Below are 13147 nucleotides of genomic sequence, written 5' to 3' on the forward strand. Positions count from 1 at the left end.
CGATGATGTGACGTCACGTCACAACCACATGACGTACCGCGGGTAACTCATGTACCCTACAACGACTGCCATGTACAACAGCAATGATTGCCCCTACACAATTCAATTGTTTACAGGTGCCTCACATCGAACTACCACGATTACTTAGTGCCTCTGAAGAGCGAAAATCAATTTAATTTAAAAGGACAGTATTCGACTCGAGATGCCCATAGACAGCTTGCGTTACCCCTCGGCTTTATGCCCAAATTACTGCGCGCAGTTAGCAACCTTATCGCAATACATTCTTAAGGTCATAAACATCCCCATACTCTTTCGCCCATACATCGTTGCTGCATTGTGGCTTTCTAAAGGTCCACTGGCAAATAAAAAAAAATGGTCGCATGGTTGTAGGAACCTTAAGGCAACGCCTGAACAAAGCTTCGCAGAGACTTATCTTCGAAGGTTACCTTCGAAAAAACTTCTTTCGTGCTCCACCATCACTAAATTCAATATATACACCACCTACGTACGCCAACGTGTGGAGTATACTTCATCTGTATGAGATTCGGAACGCGTCACACTGACACACTATGCTGGAATCTTTGCAAAAACATGCTGCGCGATTGATTTTTTCTAATTGCTATCGTTCGGGTAACGCCGCGTAACTGAAATCGTCTTGAGACCTTATGTTATTAGCTACCAGTCGAAAGCACACCCGCATATTTTCGTTTCGATAAAAGGATCTACCGTAATAGGAAACTTCGCTCCCGATGGATTCGGTCAGCGCCCTTCATTTCTCGTCGCCATAATCATCAACAGAAAGTCTCAGCGCCCCGCTGCAATAAAGTGACTATAAGGAATGAATTCCTTACCCACATAATTACTTAGCATCGATGATTCCATTCAGTTCAAAAAGGTCCCCACAACCATGATTAATTAAGCACTGTGTTTGTGTTCATTAACCGATTTATTATGCTGTTTTGGTCCACCTCTCATTCCTCAATTGTTTTACTGTGTTGCAAGAAAATTGTTAACCACATTAATGTTCACTTTTATTGTTTTGTGTTCTTGTATAACTTATGCTTCGTGTTCTTTTTATTCTTGTGAATTGAACTCCCGCTCTGTAATGCACTCTGTACAATCAGGATAAAATAAATAAATATCTAGTTACCTAAATAACATTGCAGTGTCATATAGGCACATCAGTGTATCCGCGCGGTATTTCTAGTAAAATGTTATTAATTCGCAACACCAGTCAGTCGAAGCATTTAAAAATTCAGGAACAAGATAAGAAACCACGCATAGGTTGAAAGCCAGGAGTGTTCAGATTCATCATTTCGCAGGTGCCAAAGCAACTGCACCACCGTTTAGCAACGTTAGCGTCTATATAGTAAACTAGTGCACCGTGGCCAGCTAATGCTTCTGCTTCAGCTGTTGCTGCATCTAATCTTGTTGTTTCTACTGCTGCAGTTAGCAAATGAGCATCACCCTCTTCGTTCACAGTATAAATACACGCTTTTCTCAATAGTTTGCGCAGGACTGTATGCTTCAACCTAAGTCCCGCTGACAATTGGCGCCATATTCATAGGTGTACTGGTTCTTCGTTCCAATATGCGGTCAAATTGTATATGAAATGACGAATATGAAAGGAAAGTATGAAGTTGGGGAGGGCAGGAGCTATTGCGGAGCGACACTAAATCCCAAGGCAATATACCTTTGAGAGAAAATGAACCATGCAGAATGCAGAGACGGACGAAATCGACAAGAAAAAAAAATAGAAATGGTAGTTCTTGCTTCTGCTTTGAGAGCTCACTTTTAGGCTTCGCTAGAACAAGCCTCCAGACGCTAAATGCATGATACTAATGACGTCACTCGGTCCCTGAACACGTCAGATATTATCCAGTCGCAAAGACTGCGCTCATTAAAATACATTCGGAAATCGTTTTGCAAGTTATCCTAAAGGAGTAGGTGGAAACGGTTGCCATATACCCTCACGTCATGGAATGCAGCTCGCTGAAAAGGTACAAATTCAAATCGAACTAAGCCATAAAAGCTTGGGCGTAACGTGAAGGGAAGGGGCCTAAATCCCTCTTTGAAGTTCGGAAAATTAATGGTAAACACGCATTAGTACCACATAAAGTTCTTCATCTGTTTGCAGCAGTGAAACCAAATTACTTTTCACCCAAGAACAAGATACACTATTCGTTAAGCAAATGAATTTTATCTTTTTTTTGGTTATTTTCCCTTTTAGCCTTGAAAATGGAGGCGAGAAGCAAAGTCAGGAAGAACCAATAGGAGCTCTCCAAACTGGCAATGACGTCACGCTACCAGGACAACAACGGGTCGTCCCAGCAAATGGGAGGCGTCCGTGGCAGCAGGGAAAGGGTAACGTACAGCGCGGCCGTAAGAGACCCCTCCCCACTTTAACGGGATACTGCGGCGGCCACGAACCACTGAATAGGCGTAATTAGATTCGCAAGGAAACCAACCGCGATCCATTCGCGCGGGCAGCCAGAGGCGCCTCGGAACGTCTAATCATTTTCACGCGCCGTCGCCTTAGGCCGAGATGATGCTGCTGTCCGCTGATCATTCCGGCGCTGTCCAGCAAGTTTTCCCACTTTTTTCTTACGTTCTTCGCTTCATTGCTCGTTTCTGCATTGCCCTTCTCGCTTCTTTTCTTTCATCGTCTTTCTCAGCCTTCGCATGAACTTGTATTTTCTCTTCTTCTCTCCTTGCCCGCATAACCGCAGCGCGTCTCCTCTAACGACGGATTTATACGTCGTCGAGACCGAAGAGCGGTGGAAAGTCAATTTGATTACATTACGAGCATTTCGTGGTCCGCTGATTTTTCACACACGCTGACACTGCTTTGGACTCGCACGAGCTGCTTTTGTTTTATGTTTTTTTTTTCTTTGACGATGAACTTGTCAACGCTGCTGTCAACTGAAGGAGCGTAAAGACGGCCCTCTGGGTATGTGGTGTACGTTGTAGAGATTGCTACTGACTCATTTCCCGCTTGCTTGCTTGCTTGCCTGGGAAGACGCCGGCTTTCGTTTTCAACGCAGACATTGTAAACGAGAAAAAAAAAACAGAGAGAGAGAGAGAGAGAGAGAGAGAGAGAGAGAGGGGATAGTAGGAGGGATGAGCAATGCAGAGCAAACGCGTGTCTTTAATGCTGGCGGCGAACAGAGGGCACTTGAATGTTTCAATTTGACTTCCATAAGATGCGTTGGCTGAGGATTACTTAGGTTCTTCTTCAAAGCAAGCGCCTTGAGAATTTACAACGAGGCCTTCAACAAAATCCTTTAACTTGCAAAACGTGCAGGAATGAAAAATAACTCTCGTTCTTTTTACTGGAGATGCCCTGGAAATTTGCAGTTAGGCCTTGAAGGTTTTCACTTGGCTGTCTTAAACTGCATTGGTTCACGATAATATTTTTGTTTTCGGGACAGGTATATTGAAAGTTTGCTTTGAAACTTTACAGACTTCTACAGTGCCTCTGACAAGAAGGACCCGAATGTGCAAACCCAACATAAGACGGTTGTGATTACTGATCTCGAGCCGGGCATCCTGAAGAGTGAAGTTGAATGGGCCTTAGCCAGTCTTGCTAAGAAGAAAGCCAGCGGAAGTGATGGCATTCCAGCTGAGTTGCTTCAAAACCTCAACCATGACGCTGTTAGCATTCTGCATACATTATGTCAGAAGATTTGGACAACTCTGTAGTGGCCACAGGATTGGAAGAGGTCAGTTTACATCCCCATTCCAAAGAAAGGCAGTGCCAAAGATTGTTCCAACTACCGCACGATCGCACTTATTTCGCATGCTAGCAAGGTGATGTTGAAAATCCTCCAAGGTAGGCTGCAGCAGTATGTGGATCGGGAGCTTCCGGACGTGCAAGCTGGGTTTCGCAAGGGCAGAGGAACTAGAGACCAAATTGCCAACCTCCGCTGGATCATGGAAAAAGCAAGAGAGTTCCAGAAACCCATCTACTTCTGCTTTATTGATTATGCGAAAGCGTTTGATTGCGTAGATCACAGCAGATTGTGGCAAGCTCTCCAAGAGATGGGAGTTCCAATTCACCTCATCTGTCTCCTCAAGAACCTGTATGAAGGACAAGAGGCCACAGTCAGAACTGGGCATGGTCTTACCGATTGGTTTCCGATTGAGAAAGGAGTGAGGCAAGGCTGCATACTGTCGCCCTGCCTATTTAACCTATATGCAGAGTGCATCATGAGGAAGGCCGGTCTGGACGAGTCTTCATATGGAGTGAAGATTGCTGGAAAACGTATCAACAACCTTAGATATGCGGATGATACCACTTTAATGGCAGAAAGTGAAGTGGAACTCAAGAGACTTCTGATGCGCGTACAAGAAGAGAGTGAGAAGTTTGGGCTTAAACTGAACATCAAAAAGACAAAGATCATGGCGTCTTGCCCTATCAAGTCCTGGAGCATCAATGGACAAGAAGTGGAAGCTGTGACAGATTTTCTCTTCTTGGGCTCCAAGATTACCTCGGAAGGAGACTGCAGCCATGAAATTAGGAGACGCCTGCTTCTGGGAAAGAGAGCAATGGTTAGCCTTGACCGCCTAGTAAAGAGCAGAGACATTAGTCTGCCATCCAAGATCCGTATAACTCGTGCTATGGTCTTTCCAGTTGTGATGTATGAATGCGAGAGTTGGACTGTGAAAAAGGCTGACCGCCGAAGAATTGACGCGTTTGAATTGTGGTGCTGGCGAAGACTCTTGAGAGTTCCTTGGACTGCCAGAAGATCAAATCAGTCGATATTGTCGACCATAAACCCTGACTGCTCATTGGAGGGTCAAATTCTAAAGTTAAAACTCAGCTACTTTGGTCATCTAATGAGAAGAGAGGAGTCGCTGGAGAAAGATTTGATGTTGGGAAAGGTTGACGGTCGCCGGAGAAGGGGTAGGCAGCGAACGCGATGGTTAGATGGCATCCTCGAGGCACTGCAGATGAAGTTATGTGATGTTAGGAAGATAGTGAGAGACCGGAAAGCGTGGCGTGAAATGGTCCATAGGGTCACGAAGAGTCGGACACGACTGAACTGAATTGAACTGACAGTGCCTCTGTGGTCTATAGATGACGTTCACAATCGGGAACCAAGAATACACAAGGTTCGAATCGAATCTCATCCTCGCATATCAAATCAGCAGTCCAAGTTGGCAGCTCTTGCTAACTCGAGCCGTCTATAGACGTCCCACAAATCGTTGATAACTCATATTGCCCTGCAGTGTAATCCGCCAACTACGATCTTATAGGGATATGCCATTTATCGCTCTCAACATCCACAACACCGAACGTTCTGAATAACGAACATCTTAACGCCACCGTATTTAAAGAAAATAAGCGAAGTAAAACCATTCTGCGTAAACATTTTCAAGATGTAAAGTATGAAGGAGCACTGAACAAGGGTAAATGGGGTACGACTCAGTTCGTAGGTCTAGCCTGCTGGCCTGCGAACTGAGACCTGCGAACTGAAGCGTACCCCATTTACCCTTGTTTAGTGCTCCTTCATACCGTGTAAACCATCTTCTTCCTCTCGTTCTACCTGGATCCTCAAGATGTAAAGGCCACACAAGTACTATACGGCAGACACAAGCCACAATGCGCGCATAAAACTTAAAATAGTGCAAAAATATCTTTACATGTTGAATATTAATTCCCAACTGTTGTGGATACGACTGGGTGAAAGGATAGGGAGGAAATATCTAAACCTCGATCCAACAGAAATTTCTAAAGCTACAATTTGAATTATTAGGTGTCGTTTTTTTTTTACATACCCTAAAATGCCCGGGATGGGATTACATAGGGCGCGAGGGATATTCGTTAATTCTGTTATTTCTGTTTAATTCTATTTTTAGAGCAAGAGGGATGCGTATAAAAACCGGGAACGGTAACAAAGCTGAGGCACAGGACTGAGTTACACGTCATACACCGACTTCTAACACCGCACAACTTTCTCAATACCAAAATCATGCTGAACGACACTCGGAAGACAGCTTTCGTTACAAACGTCACATCCCTAAATTTATCCCTTCCTGAATGGCGGCCTTTACGAGGAGCGCTCAGAGTCTTATAACTACCGCTTGAATATTCTGCCCAGAAGAAGGAGCAGTCAATACAAACTCCATTGATAACACAATGAAAATATGAAAGAGAAGGCAAGACCAACGCTTCAGGAAGTGACACTGCTGCAAGCAAAGCTACGAACGGAAATTCTGAAGACTTCTCATGTACAGCCTTTGTCAAAAAGTGTAGAGCCCGGGGGGTCTGCTTCCGAGCCGTGTAGTTGCGCTGATTTAGCATTAGTGGAGGTCCTTCCTATTGGAGAGAGTAGCACAAAAAATCTTCTCACCATAAAAATAATATGAAACACTGAATATCCACTACAAGCCGCACGAAGCGGCTCAGAACCAGACCCCTTGGGCTCTACACTTTTGACAAAGACTGTACATAGAAACTCAGCTAGGGAAAATAAAAACATCTGCAAAAAGAGGCGCTCGAAAAAGGGCCAGGAAAGAGGAGCGCAGCAAGCTGACAAGTTTGGGTTGTGTCATGGCAGGAATACGTGAAAAGTAAACACGAAGCGTCGAAATCGGGACGTTCGCGTGACTTTGAAAGTGCAAAAGAACGTAAAAAGGAAATAAGAAAAAAGAACAGAGTATCCGGGATTCTGCTTCGAGTAGTTAAAATAAAGAAAAAAAGGAATTAAAGAGTAAAGAACAGCGAGAGAAACAGCTCCACTTCGGAAGGCAAGCGTCGCAAGGGGAAGAACCTTAATTAGCCGAAGCTGCCGTATTCGAACGCACGGCCGCCTATCGTTGTGCCACTTGTTGAGTTCCTGAAGTGAAGCTTCGAGTGAGTCAACACATCGGGACTCGGGAGGGGATTTCTCTTACGTGGGGAAGAAAGAAACGAAAAAAAAAGAGAGCCAAAGCAGTAGAATCGCCTCATTTTGTTTTTTTTTTTACTTCTTAATTGAAAGCCTGCTAACACACTTCCCTCGCGACGCAAAAGTTTTCAAGGAGGACCCTACCTGAAAAAGAAAGCCGCTCTTAATGGGTACTTCTTGGGAAAATGCCGCGATGTTGTAATCTTAGCACGCGCAAAACAGACACGGGAAAGAGAACGTCAGGCATGTGCAAATTTCGGAAGCATTTCACTGGAGTCATGACCTCGACAAGCCAGAGCAGTCGGGAATAGAACGTGACTGCATTAGCTTTTTGACGCAGGCGAAACATAAAACGCACCCGCACGCTGTGTGATGTCAGTGCATGAAAAAGATGTCCAAGGAATCAAATTAACTAACCCGAAGCCTTTCACTGCACACGACGTCCCTCATAGCCTGACTGGCTTCGGAACGTAATGTTACGCCCTTTATAACAAAACATACCATCATTAACACGAAAGCCTTTCTTTCCTTTTGCGTGGTGTGTAGAGAAAGTGCGAGCTGAAACTGTCACCAGGGGCCCTATTCTCCACACACATGGCCGTCGTTTGGCGCCATTTTGTTTTCTCTGATTGGTTCTCAGAACAGTCACGTGTTTCAGAATACGTATCCTGATTGTGTGCTTACGTTACCTGGCACCGCCCTACTGCACACGTCACGCGTACGTCACAATTTCAACAAAATGGCGAATTGTCGAGAATTGGGCTCCAGGAAACGAATCCTCGCACTGGCACGTAAAGAAAAATCTATCTCCGCCGCGAATCGAATCATCATCCCTCCAATCCCCAACCGAGCGCGCAAACCACTACTCCACGTCGGGCTCGTGAGAAACAGATCGTTATTCTCCTTGTCTAGTGTGAAGATGATTTGGATTTTCAATGTAACGAGTGGCCTTTGTGGAAAACAAAAAAACAAAACAATTATAGCAGCGATAACAACCGGCCGCGGTGTCCGCTTTTCGATGGAGGCGAAAAGCAAGGTGCCCGTGTGCTGTGTGATGTCAGTGCACGTAAAAGAATCCCAGGTGGTCGAAAGTTTCGTAGCCGTTGACTACGGCGTCTCTCACAGGCAGAGTCGCCTTGGGACGTTAAAATCTATAAACTAAACCAAGCCAGCAGCGATGACAATGACGGTGCAGTTAGTGATCATGACAATGATGACAGTAGCAATGAGAACAACGGTGAATTCCGTTCATAACGATAATGGTGACAGTAGCTATACTGATCATGGTGATAGTAGCGATGATAATGACCATATCGTTACTGAAAACAGTCTTGCAAAGTGGCCTTCGCCATGCTGGCTCATAAGCAGACTTAAGCGCAATCCCCTAATTTTTTTTTCATGTTCATCAAAGTAATTGCGGTTTTCTGACCACGTCGCAGGCTGGGCTAAATGATTTAAAAGTATAGACATTATTAGATGAAGCGCATCGTGGTTACACCGATTTGCTCCTATCTTTCAGGCGGTGTACAGCGCTGTATCTTGCCAGGATCTTGTAGGGTGCTAGGAATGCAATGTCCTAGAAATAATTACCATGACAATGCGGTTATCTTAGAGAATGCTTGTACAGTTACAATAACTGTAGGCTGATTTAGCGGAGGACATGTGAGTGTACTAGGAATGCGAACAACAACAAGTATTTACAGAAACAAATCAGGGGCTGCCTAAAAACGATGAACCATGAGTGCACAGCCTGCTGTGCAAAATATTCTTTATTAAATTAAGACCTGTGCTATTAAAAATGATTGGTACTACTGCAAATAAAATCAATTTTTATACACGGGTAATTAAAAGAGCACCGAGTCATCACCATATTGATCACATATTCCACTGTATATATTCTTGGAAAAAACATTATAAGCCAATTAGCAATGCGCGCAAAAAGAAAGACTATTCCTACAGTGAATTAGAAAGAATATAAGTTCCTGTTTGCTAATTGCGATTACCTGCCGAGGAATCAAACCCTGAACTAGTCGTAAATAACCCAACTAATCAATAAGTGATAAGTTTCAACTTAAAAAAATAATGAAAACGATCGAAAAATCATGCTATTCTTCTTACGTCATTCGCTTCAACCAAACACAAAAACAAAGCACTAGTTCTCAAGTTCCATGTCTATGCTCATAACGGCATAGATATCAGCGGTACAATATTCAAGCCGATCAACCACTGCACCATATCGCGAAGAAAATTTTAAAACACTTTACAAATGAATACTTCAGGATGGGGAAGCGGCGGGAAGGAGGAGGGGGGGGGGGTACAGGTGTTCTGTAGGCATCTTCTAAATGCTAAGGGTAAAGAAAAGAAGAAACTAAGGCAGATAGGACAACATACAAAAAAGAAAGAAGGCTAAACAAAAAGGGAAGAGAGTGAGGAAGGAAGGGGGAAATTAGGGAAGAAAGAAAAATGAATAAAGAAAATGACAGCAGGACGAACAATAAAGGAAGTAAAGGAATAGTGAGAAGGAAACACTGCAAAGCCCTATTAGATGAGAAAAATAACAAGGGAACGTAGTAAGAAAAGAAGGGAAAGAAAAAAGGACAGGTAACAAATTATGAAGCAAGAAAGAAAATACCCATTGTTGTTGCATAAAGCTATAGAAACGAAGAAAAGGAACGGGAAATGAGGAACACTGATTGAGGGAGACAGAAAGTGCATGTAAGTACACTGGCCATATAAGCTAGATGATACAAATTGCCCACGAACTGATTTTGGCCCCGGGTAAGTCGGAAGTTTCGGCCTGTGGAAATACATCCACGGCGCTGCAGACAACGGCAGCAGAAAATGCTTCCGGGCGGAAGTGTCAGTACCACACTTCCGCTTTCTCCTCCCTACATATACTTGCTTGATAGAATTTTTCCCGCGCCTTGTTCGTTTTTTTTTTTTTTGTGACAATTTAGGCAGACACTACTACTCTTTTACTTTTCAGTTAAAGGAGAAAAATGGAGCAGACTTCCATTTTTTCTTGAGCCTCTAACACGTGGCGCCACAAGCGGCACCGCAACCAAATTCCATACAATACCTCGTTGCCGAGTGCGTCTTTCCCACCAAGTGATATGTTCCCATCAGTCACATAGCGGGTCAGGTACCCATTGCATCTGTTCCATAAGTAATCTTCGATAACTGACATGACCTACAAGAACGCCTAAACCTGGTCGTGCCGCCACAAAACATATATGACTGCTTTAAGCCATTACAGCTTTTCCGCAGATAGAAGCTGTCTACACAGCACCGATCTCTTTGTTTTGAGGCGAATTTACCCTATTTTGGAACGCTAATAATAATAATAATAATAATAATAATAATAATAATAATAATAATAATAATAATAATAATAATAATAATAATAATAATAATAATAATAATAATAATAATAATAATGATAATAATAATAATAATAATAATAATAATAATAATAATAATAATAATAATAATAATAATAATAATAATAATAATAATAATAATAATAATAATAATAATAATAATAATAATAATATGTTTATTTCCCCACAGCATTATACGAAGTTGGAAAGTTGGAAGGTGCCCACAGTAAAAACTACCTCCCGGACAGCTTGACTAAGCCATTGACACCCAGCCGCGAACTTTGATAGGAAAAACAGATGCCCATATCTATAAATTAGAATACGTTTTTCAAGCAACATTACATAGGCACAGGACAAGCACTCCCCTGTTCAGTTTATTCCAACAAGCGCGACTTTTGCCATTTTCCTGCAGACATATTATCATCAGTACTAATCTTATATTTTATGCGATGGCGTGTGAAGCACGTTCCATTGAAAAGGTGTCGCCATCACCGTAGCCCAGAACTCTGAAAAACGTGTCGGAAAAATTCCTGTAGCGCTGTCATGTGGCGGTCTCAGGAGCTCCGTCGAGACCTGATACGTCGTTAGCAAGACAGATGGCACTTTCGCGTTCTAATCTTGTAAGCGGCTTTTGCAGAGCAGTATATCGATTTCTCAACGTGGAAACGCCACTGAGAGCCACAGGTCGCTATCATGTCATATCCCTGAGACGGATCTGATCTTAGGCGTACCCTTATTTTTAAACCCGTTTTCATTCCAGACAAATCCATCCGTTGGTCTAAAGCCCCGGTTAGGTGGTGGCAAAGTAGCGAGATACATATAGACCCCTTTACGTTCAGAGGAGAAAGACGATGAGGCGGTGTGAGAGGACAGGTAGCGGGGAGTGGAGATGAACTGTACCGGGTCACACTGCGATTGCTGGAATACATATATGGGCGAGTAGAGCGGTGGATAGCATGATTGATGAAGTCGATTACACAACCCAGTCTCACGGTCTGAACCCGGAAGCGACAGCTCCGCCTAAGAGGGGGACATGCACTGATCGTCTATGCGTTTTCTTGAACTTATGGCCTCGCCTGTATCCTTAAAAAATTATTCTGCGGTTCATAATGCGATATTCCCCTATATCCTCGTATTTTAGTGTAATCTGTTCTCATATATTTCAGTATTTTACAAGAAATATTTGTTCTTGCCTGTTTTTCATGAACTGAGTTTCTTCTGGCTTGCGTATGCTACTTACGTGCAGTGAATGTGAAGGCATTCACTTCACAGTGCGGCTTCATCTTTGCCTCGATGAGCCATGTAATGGTTTAGAATTAAAATTTTTGCCTTTATTTCGTACAATAAATGGTACCGTAACGCATTAAGAACTGACGTGTAAGCTTCTGTGCCATTAAGCGAAGGCAGCTGATTATTATCTTGGCCTGGGCTATTCGAATGAACAAAATGAGAGTGCGTGTTATTTCGGTGCTTTGTTGTTTATTCCTCGTCCTACTTTGTCGTCCTGCTGAATGGTTAAGATACGAGAAGCGTCCGAATAATATACCTCTTTCTTGCACAGCTTGATTTCGTTTTGCCTGCAAAAAATGATCCGGTTGTTTTTGCTGCCATTTTCGATTAGCTGCCGAACTATTCCTATGCTGCTTAATTTCTTCTTAGCTGGACGAAAGTAGGCAAATCACTTAATTCAGCACTTCGAGTCGTTGCATTCGAAGGATATTAATCCACTTATTGCGAGCCAAGACACTCAATATTCAATAGAAAGAAGGCACAAATTTACTATATTTCACTTCTAAAGAATCCGAACTAGTACGGAATGTCTCCGCTCTTCTCATTCCTGCATTGAATGGCACACCAGCCGAGATCGGAGTAATGTTTCTTATACGAAATACAGGGAGGTATGTTAGTTCTAAATGACACATACCATGGTGCGAGACGAGCAACCATCCTACTACAGATCGTAACGTCACAGTCCACGTGCCCTGGTGTAGGTTATACAAACAGTGCTTTCACCGACATCATCAATTTAACCATATATTATTCCCCGAATGGAGCCTATTAAAACCTTCTAACACTTCTCTATCAGCTTACAGTGCTTTCACCCTAAAAAAACTATCAGAGCAGGGGTGGACTGGACCATGAATTTCTCGTTCGAGCTGTCACCGCAGGCGACCGCCTCGCGTGCGGAATGAACACAAACTCACTCTGTGCATCTCACGCCGTCGGATACATCAACTTCAGTCTGTGTACAAAAGCTCTCGAATGTACTACTCCGTTTAGCTACGTCAGAAGACTAACATTTTTTTACATACATTTATTACGTACTTATAACTGTATCAGCTTCTCTAGCTTACACCTTTTTTCGTAACACGAATCCGACGTCTCAAAAGAGCATGCTCCAACAATGCAACTTTTATTGAATGAAAAGTACAGTCGGCTTTCCGTTAACAATCCGCGCTCTGTGTTTTTGCTTAAATATTGCCACCTGGTGTCCCCATGTTCTAGCTGCGCCTGGAAGAAGAGGACACTGAAGTTGACTCTCGTGCTGTGCGCCGAACGTTTGCCTGCTGGTACAGCTTCGTCCCGTCGTTTTAGTCAAGTCTAGCCCTGTTGTCCGTGACAATATCCTTCTCGTCAATACTCATGCACCGCGCGGCTCAGAGTGAATCGAAGAATCTTCAGATGCCTTCAGGGACCCTTCGATCGCTGGAAATGGCTCTTCCGAAACACCCAGCTTGCCGAAAATACACATTCTACCTACGAATTTGCACCCATCAACGCCTTACAAAAGCCGCCACCCACCAAAAGCCAAGAAGTAGCGGAATGAAGAAAAAAAAAAAAGCTTTGGTTTAGCCCTGCTATATCTAGTTAGGT

The 13147-nt window shown here is 43.4% G+C and overlaps 1 protein-coding gene and 1 long non-coding RNA gene across 3 annotated transcripts in view; one reads left to right on the forward strand and one right to left on the reverse strand.

Annotated features, from left to right (window-relative positions):
- The window catches only part of LOC146189850 (uncharacterized), a 387936-nt gene that overhangs the window by 153253 nt on the left and 221536 nt on the right, over positions 1-13147 (reverse strand). The gene's annotated exons all lie outside the window — the stretch shown is intronic.
- Positions 1-13147, forward strand: part of LOC146189851 (uncharacterized) — a 42666-nt gene that overhangs the window by 22439 nt on the left and 7080 nt on the right. The window contains exon 2 of one of the 2 annotated variants that reach the window (XR_014707692.1): positions 2231-2382. This is a non-coding gene — a long non-coding RNA (uncharacterized LOC146189851). The remainder of the gene's footprint in view (positions 1-2230; positions 2383-13147) is intronic. The other variant, XR_014707691.1, reaches the window with a different exon arrangement.

The sequence above is a fragment of the Amblyomma maculatum genome, chromosome 5 (genome assembly GCF_055883805.1).
Source record: "Amblyomma maculatum isolate TAMU_Amacu chromosome 5, ASM5588380v1, whole genome shotgun sequence".
Lineage (NCBI taxonomy): Eukaryota > Metazoa > Arthropoda > Arachnida > Ixodida > Ixodidae > Amblyomma > Amblyomma maculatum.